This window comes from Pagrus pagrus, assembly GCF_965226575.1.
Source record: "Pagrus pagrus genome assembly, chromosome: 4".
In the NCBI taxonomy this organism is placed as follows: Eukaryota; Metazoa; Chordata; class Actinopteri; order Spariformes; family Sparidae; genus Pagrus; species Pagrus pagrus.
This window is the reverse complement of record NC_140188.1, coordinates 9,192,459-9,198,458: the sequence shown is the minus strand read 5'-3', so window position 1 is coordinate 9,198,458 and position 6,000 is coordinate 9,192,459.

Below are 6,000 nucleotides of genomic sequence, written 5' to 3'. Positions count from 1 at the left end.
CAGTTCTATCATCACAATTCAGTCACTGCAAAGATTGAAAAAAAACCCTCTTACCTTAAGTTAGAATAGACCAAAGATGCCTTGGCTCGACTTCTTGTGGTTGCCGTCCTGGTTTCCAGGAAGAAGAGAGGCGACGTCCTGCTTTAATCCAGCTTCTGACGAATTTGTCCATAAGAGGTCCGTTGAGGTCCACAAACAGGAGTGAAGACAGGCTGTCTTCGTGCAACCTGTTGCGCGTCTGGTTGTCTGTGTTATTAACTGCGGAAAAGCCTTGTTCGCACTAAGCTGACATGGGGAGATGCATGTGACTTGCTATGCACAGTCTTTCCAATGTTTTCCCTGGTGCAGTGCCCTGTAGTTTCCAGTCTCGAAACTGCTCCACGGCCACCCTGGTTGGTTCTCCAAGCGCTTTCGCAAGGCTGTGTACTTCTGGTTCGCCATGCAAAATCAGGTCCTCCTGCTCTCCTGGCCAAAAACGCTTGTCAAGAGCTTTGACCATCAGGACCAAATTTGACCACGGTATTTGCTTAGTTAGAGATGCAATCACTAATTCACAAAACCGAGACCTTTTTATTTTAGCCCTGCCTTTACTCAGCTCTACGCCCTTAAAAAGGCCAGATGAGATGGACTGTTCAGCCTTCTTGGTTGATTTCCCCCCACCAGTCGTCTTCATGGCCGTCAAAACATTGATAGTTTGTTGGATGGCGAGACTTGATTTCTCTTTTCTGCAGCTTGAGAGACAGGCTCTGGAGTTCACGCAGGATCTTTCATGACAGCCAAATCTTCCAAAAATCCTGAGTTAGCAAGGTGATTCAGAAGTCCCTTGTGTTTTTGCCTCTCAAGATCATTGCGTGATGTGTCCTCACTGGCTGTTTTGAAATGGAGTGCTAGTGCGGGGAAATCTTTCCATACTGCTTTTACTGTTTTAAAGCTGCTGGCAACCCATCTGATGGTGAAGATTTGACCTATATTTTCAGTATTTCCATGTCGAGCTCGGCCGCTGCTTCTCTAAGCAATCTGGCATTCCTGGTTGACTGATTGTAGAGTGAGTATAACTTTGAAATAAAGAACTCAAACTGATTAGTGCCAGCCACTTCTTTAAGAGCATCTTTGACAGCCAGTTCTAATCTATGTGCCAGGCAGTGAACAGACTGCACGTTCAGAAACTTTTCTTTGAGTTTAACGACAAGCCCACTGGCTTTTCCTGTGAGCACCGCAGCTCCATCGGTGGCAATGCTTATCAGGTGTGTCTTCAAAAAGTCATCATCCATTCCAGCTTTATGTAGACTCGCCATCATCGAGTTATAAATGGATTCAGCATCGACCCCATCTGTAAGTTCCACTAGATCCAGGAAAACATTGTCTACATCCCCCTTACCGCTGACATCACATCTTACGTAGATTATTAGATAGGGACTGCCATGAATGGTGCTTTCATTAATTGTGATTGACACCCGTGAATCCATTTCTTTCACATTGCAGACAAATTTGCGCCGCATTTCCTTGGCAATGTGACTGATTATTTCTGTACATGCATGGTCAGATTTGTGGATATTACCAACTTCGCTTCCATTAAGCTCCTGCATTGTGGGTGGGTTGAGCTTTTTGTACGATAACCTTTCCTTTGCCACGGTGTAAGCTGTTCTGAACGAGACTGTGGTTTTCTTGAGTAAATCGGACTGTATATCAATGAAAGTGTTCGGGAGGGTGTCTTTCTCTTTCATCTGGGCTATTTCCACTGACCTTGTGTGGGCCTGGCTGTCCCTGTGTTTGTGTATCTTCTTTCGTAGCCTCTTTGCTTCAGAGCTAGTAACATCACCATTGATCCAATCTTCTGCGAGGTGAGAGTAGCAACATTTTTGCTTTTCTACACACTAAACACCCCAATTTTCCTGCCTTAATGTCAAGCCAAGGGTTGTGGTCTTTCCAATCGCCCAACTGCTTCGTTGTCCAACCAGCCCACAAGTTACTTGTGCTAGCAGCAGTAGCAGCTAACGTTACCTCAGAACCTGCTGCATCTTCGGAGCACTCGGCCTCAACTTCATGTTGTTCTGGGGAGTCACTGGGTGAGAGAGGATACTCTGTTCTGGTAGCGAGTGGGCCCACTGTGCTAGCTGCACCAGCATCGTCTTTCGGTGCCTCTTCATCTCTGAGTGCCACCTTTTTGGATGTGAACCCCAAGTGTGTGAGTGATAAACTCTGGTTTAGTGTTTACTTGCTAGCCATTTTTGGTATGACTTCTCAACTTTATGTCTTTCTTCTGTTTGGCGCACATGGCTAATTTGCATACGTGCGCAGGACTGGCTGCTCCACTTGGCAAAAAATAGAACATATTTGCGAGTAAATGTTTTGAATTCTGAATACTGGACATGGTGAGCTTAAAAACATTTTAGTGACCATTAGTGACAATAAAATATTTTATTTTTTATCTTTTTGACAAAATTTGACACCCCCTTCAAATTTTGCTTTTGAGACTTTCAGGGGGTCTCATGGGTTAATTGGGGGTGTTAAGCCCCCCCCCCCCGGACCTCCCCTGTATTTCGCACACAGGTTGTAAGCCACCATTACTGTTGTGGCCCCTGACTGACCCTTATCCTAACCTGACTTGTAAGCCACAGTGCAACACTACAGTTTTTTTATTTATACTGTACATTATATTGATTCAGAGCCAGCCCAAGTCTTTATGGGGACCTAAGCAGAATTTGATTTGGGGCCTCTCGCCTCCAGCTAAACGCACCACACACCTCAACACTGCCAATATTAACTATATATTGTCCATGCTCAATCGTTTGTCAATTGTACATCTCACATTTTGATTAACAGGTTGGTGGTAATAACTGCTTAGCATTTCTGCTTGTTGCACCTCCGCCAGTGCCTACAGTAGGTACTACTTCAAAGTGGCCATTTCACTCGCGGGGAGCGAGATTCACGCAACGCGTGAAATGTCAGTGACAACTGTAGCCACTAGGTGGAAGCATAGTACTGAATTGCAGCTCAAACGATTTTGGGACAATTCCACATTTGACCACAATGTAGCTGCAATGGAGAGTGGCGCTGTTTCAGGCTACAGGTAGAGTGAATGGAGAGGGGGACTGCTAAACCGTATCAGATTGATTCAGACTGATTGTTTCACAGCGGTGGGACACCTCAATTATCTGGGTGACCTTGGATAATCACTTGTGCTTTCTTTGTTTTACAGTAGAGCTAAAATATGGACAATAGTTGTTTTTTAAGGAACATTTGTTTACTGGTAAAATTGCCGACCTGAATTATTGTCCCAGTCCGCCCCCGTGAGCCTATATCGCTGCCTGACTGGATGTTGCTTAAATATAAGAATAGTCTATAATAATATCTGATACCCTAAAGACATCTGAGGTTGTAATTTCGCTCACTCGCTCGCTGCAGCCACGGCTAATAAGCGGAGGCAGAAACAATTACGCACAGCTTACAGAAGTTTCAACGTCCATACAAGCATTTAAGAAATGAGTCTTATCAGTTCCATAACTCAGAGAGGATTTTTACTCAACGAAAAAATTTATAAAGAACAGTTTTTAGGTTGAAGACACGACAGCAGCACGTATGTCCAGACGCTGATGTGTGTCAGCTGGGGCAGCGGGTCTGTGATCCATAAGACACATGAGAGCATTGCGCCTGATGTATAGCTCCCCTGGTAGAGCAGCTCCCTCAGTAAGCAGAATAATCCGCTAGTATGAGTTTGAATCTCACTATAGGCAGTAGGCCTACCTTTAGTTAATGTGTTTTCTTTTCTCATCATCATTATGATCACATATAGCTCCGAGTTTGAGCAAATAAATGAGCAAATGAGCATTAATTCTCCGCCGGGCCGCGGCACCAGCTTTCCTGCTTGTGTACATAAAATACATTCAATTCTGACACCACAACTGTAGCGTACCGAATATCAATAGATGATAACCAGAAAAAAAAAACGTTCTATTGATCTGATTCACCGGCTGCTTTCTTTCTTTCAGTTGTGGTGTCAGAATTTAACACAAATATTTGTGCTTTCTATTCCTTATATTTTCTACAACGGGCTTATAGAAAGAAGAACGACGCCACGTCATGTCAGACAGTTTTCTCTAGCTTTATTAAAATACATAATCAGCAGCTTCACAGTAGTCGGATATACAGAAGGTTATTTAAAGCGGAGTGAGTCCCTGAAGCAGTCTCCCTGCAGGAGGAGATCCCTTGGCCAAGTGATCAATGTATTTGTTGCAGACCTCTTTGCTGTCCTCAGCGCGCGGGGGTGGGGGTTGGGGCGCTGGCGTAGCAAGCTTTTCAAAAGTGTGGGGGATGGATGTGGTCTTTCCAGTTAAGCGAACTTGTTCCAGATGCCTTAACATTTGTATTCCCCCATACTGAGGAATGTGTGTAGGGGACGAGAAGTAAGCACCATCCAGGATGTGTCCATCCTGCATTCGGAGGTGGAGACGCTCATTAAGCTGTGTCTGGCCCTGCCAATGGCCGTGTTTCCCAGATTCGTTAAGAAGCTCTTAAGTGCTAAGATCTTCTTAGGAGCGCTCTTAAGAACGCTGTGAAAGAAGGATGTGTTTCCCAGAGTCGCTCTTAGCTTAAGAAGATCTTTCACTAAGTAGCAAATGTAAGATCGAGCTGACCCACTCTTAACAGCCTTCTTAGCGACCAAATGCTCAGTGATCAAGCCGTCAGGGAAATTTACATCCTCCACTTTTCGAAATAATAAAACAATGCTCAATGTTGAAATGCGCTCATAGCTGCGGACCACTGGCGCAAGAAACATAGGTTAATAGAAGAAGAAAAAAAACAACTTTTTATTGAATTACACGTTTAAGTTTTCCACACACATCTGCATATGAGTTTATAGTACTACACATAAAAATACAACAACCCTGTGGCATTTCACAGATATCAAGGAAACAGATGTAATTAAACTCAGCTGAACCTCCTCCAGAGAGGCTTCACCTGCTACTCTATATAAATACGCTGCCAAAGTCCGCGTGTGTGAGAAACCATGGCTGCAATACAGCACATTCTCCCTGCGAACCAACAGCGTCGCCGTGCGCGAAGCCAGACGGTTTACATAAATGCATACGTGCGTCAGCACTTCTCCCCACTGGACGTGCTGTCAGACCGGGCTGTCCAGGCAAAGTACCGGCTGCCTCGTGCGGAGATCCAACGGCTGATCACTCTGGTGTCTCCACACATCCAGAGAGCAACCCGCTGCAATTTTGCCCTCAGCCCGGAGGTGCAGCTCCCGGCTGCGCTGCGTTTTTACGCAGTGGGGAGCTTCCTGGAGGTGGTGGGGGACGGCACTGGCCTCAGCAAGGCATCGGTGTCACGGAGTGTGGCAGCTGTGACACCGATTCTCCTGCGCCATGCCATGGATGGCACCCTCATTCCAATCCACAATCCCTCCCTGGTGGATCCGTGCTGGATCGGTAGAAAACACGACGCGGCCGTCAACACACCCACACCCACACCCCGCCCACACACACACACACACACACACCATACATGCGTAGCCTAATTGCACCTGGGGGGGGGGGCACGGGGCGCTGTGTGTGACTTATGCGCTGATAAAGAGGTGGGTGATCGACCAGGTACCAGGTACCAGCTACAGGGTCCTCAGCTGGATGCCATCCTTCAGTGATGTTTCGCCCCTTTACTTCCAGTACATCTAAGGATGGTGGGGCAGTGGTCAGGGACGTCTCCCTGCCGCTCCCTGCAGCTGGATTTGGGTGCTCGGGTTCCGCTATGTGGCTGACTTAGCCCCCCAGCTCTTGTCTCTTCTACGTAACCAGAGCCAGAAACTCCCTTTCTCCGCTTCTTCAGAGAGGTCTTTCTGGGCTTTCCGAGCTTTTGTTTCTGAGAAGCCGATGTCTTTCAGGAAGCGCTTGATTGGAAGCCCCACGAAGCCACGGCAGCCGACTTCCACTGGGTAAGTTGTTGCTCTCCAGCCCCTCTGCTGACACTCCGCCACAAGGTCTGCGTACCGTAGCTTCT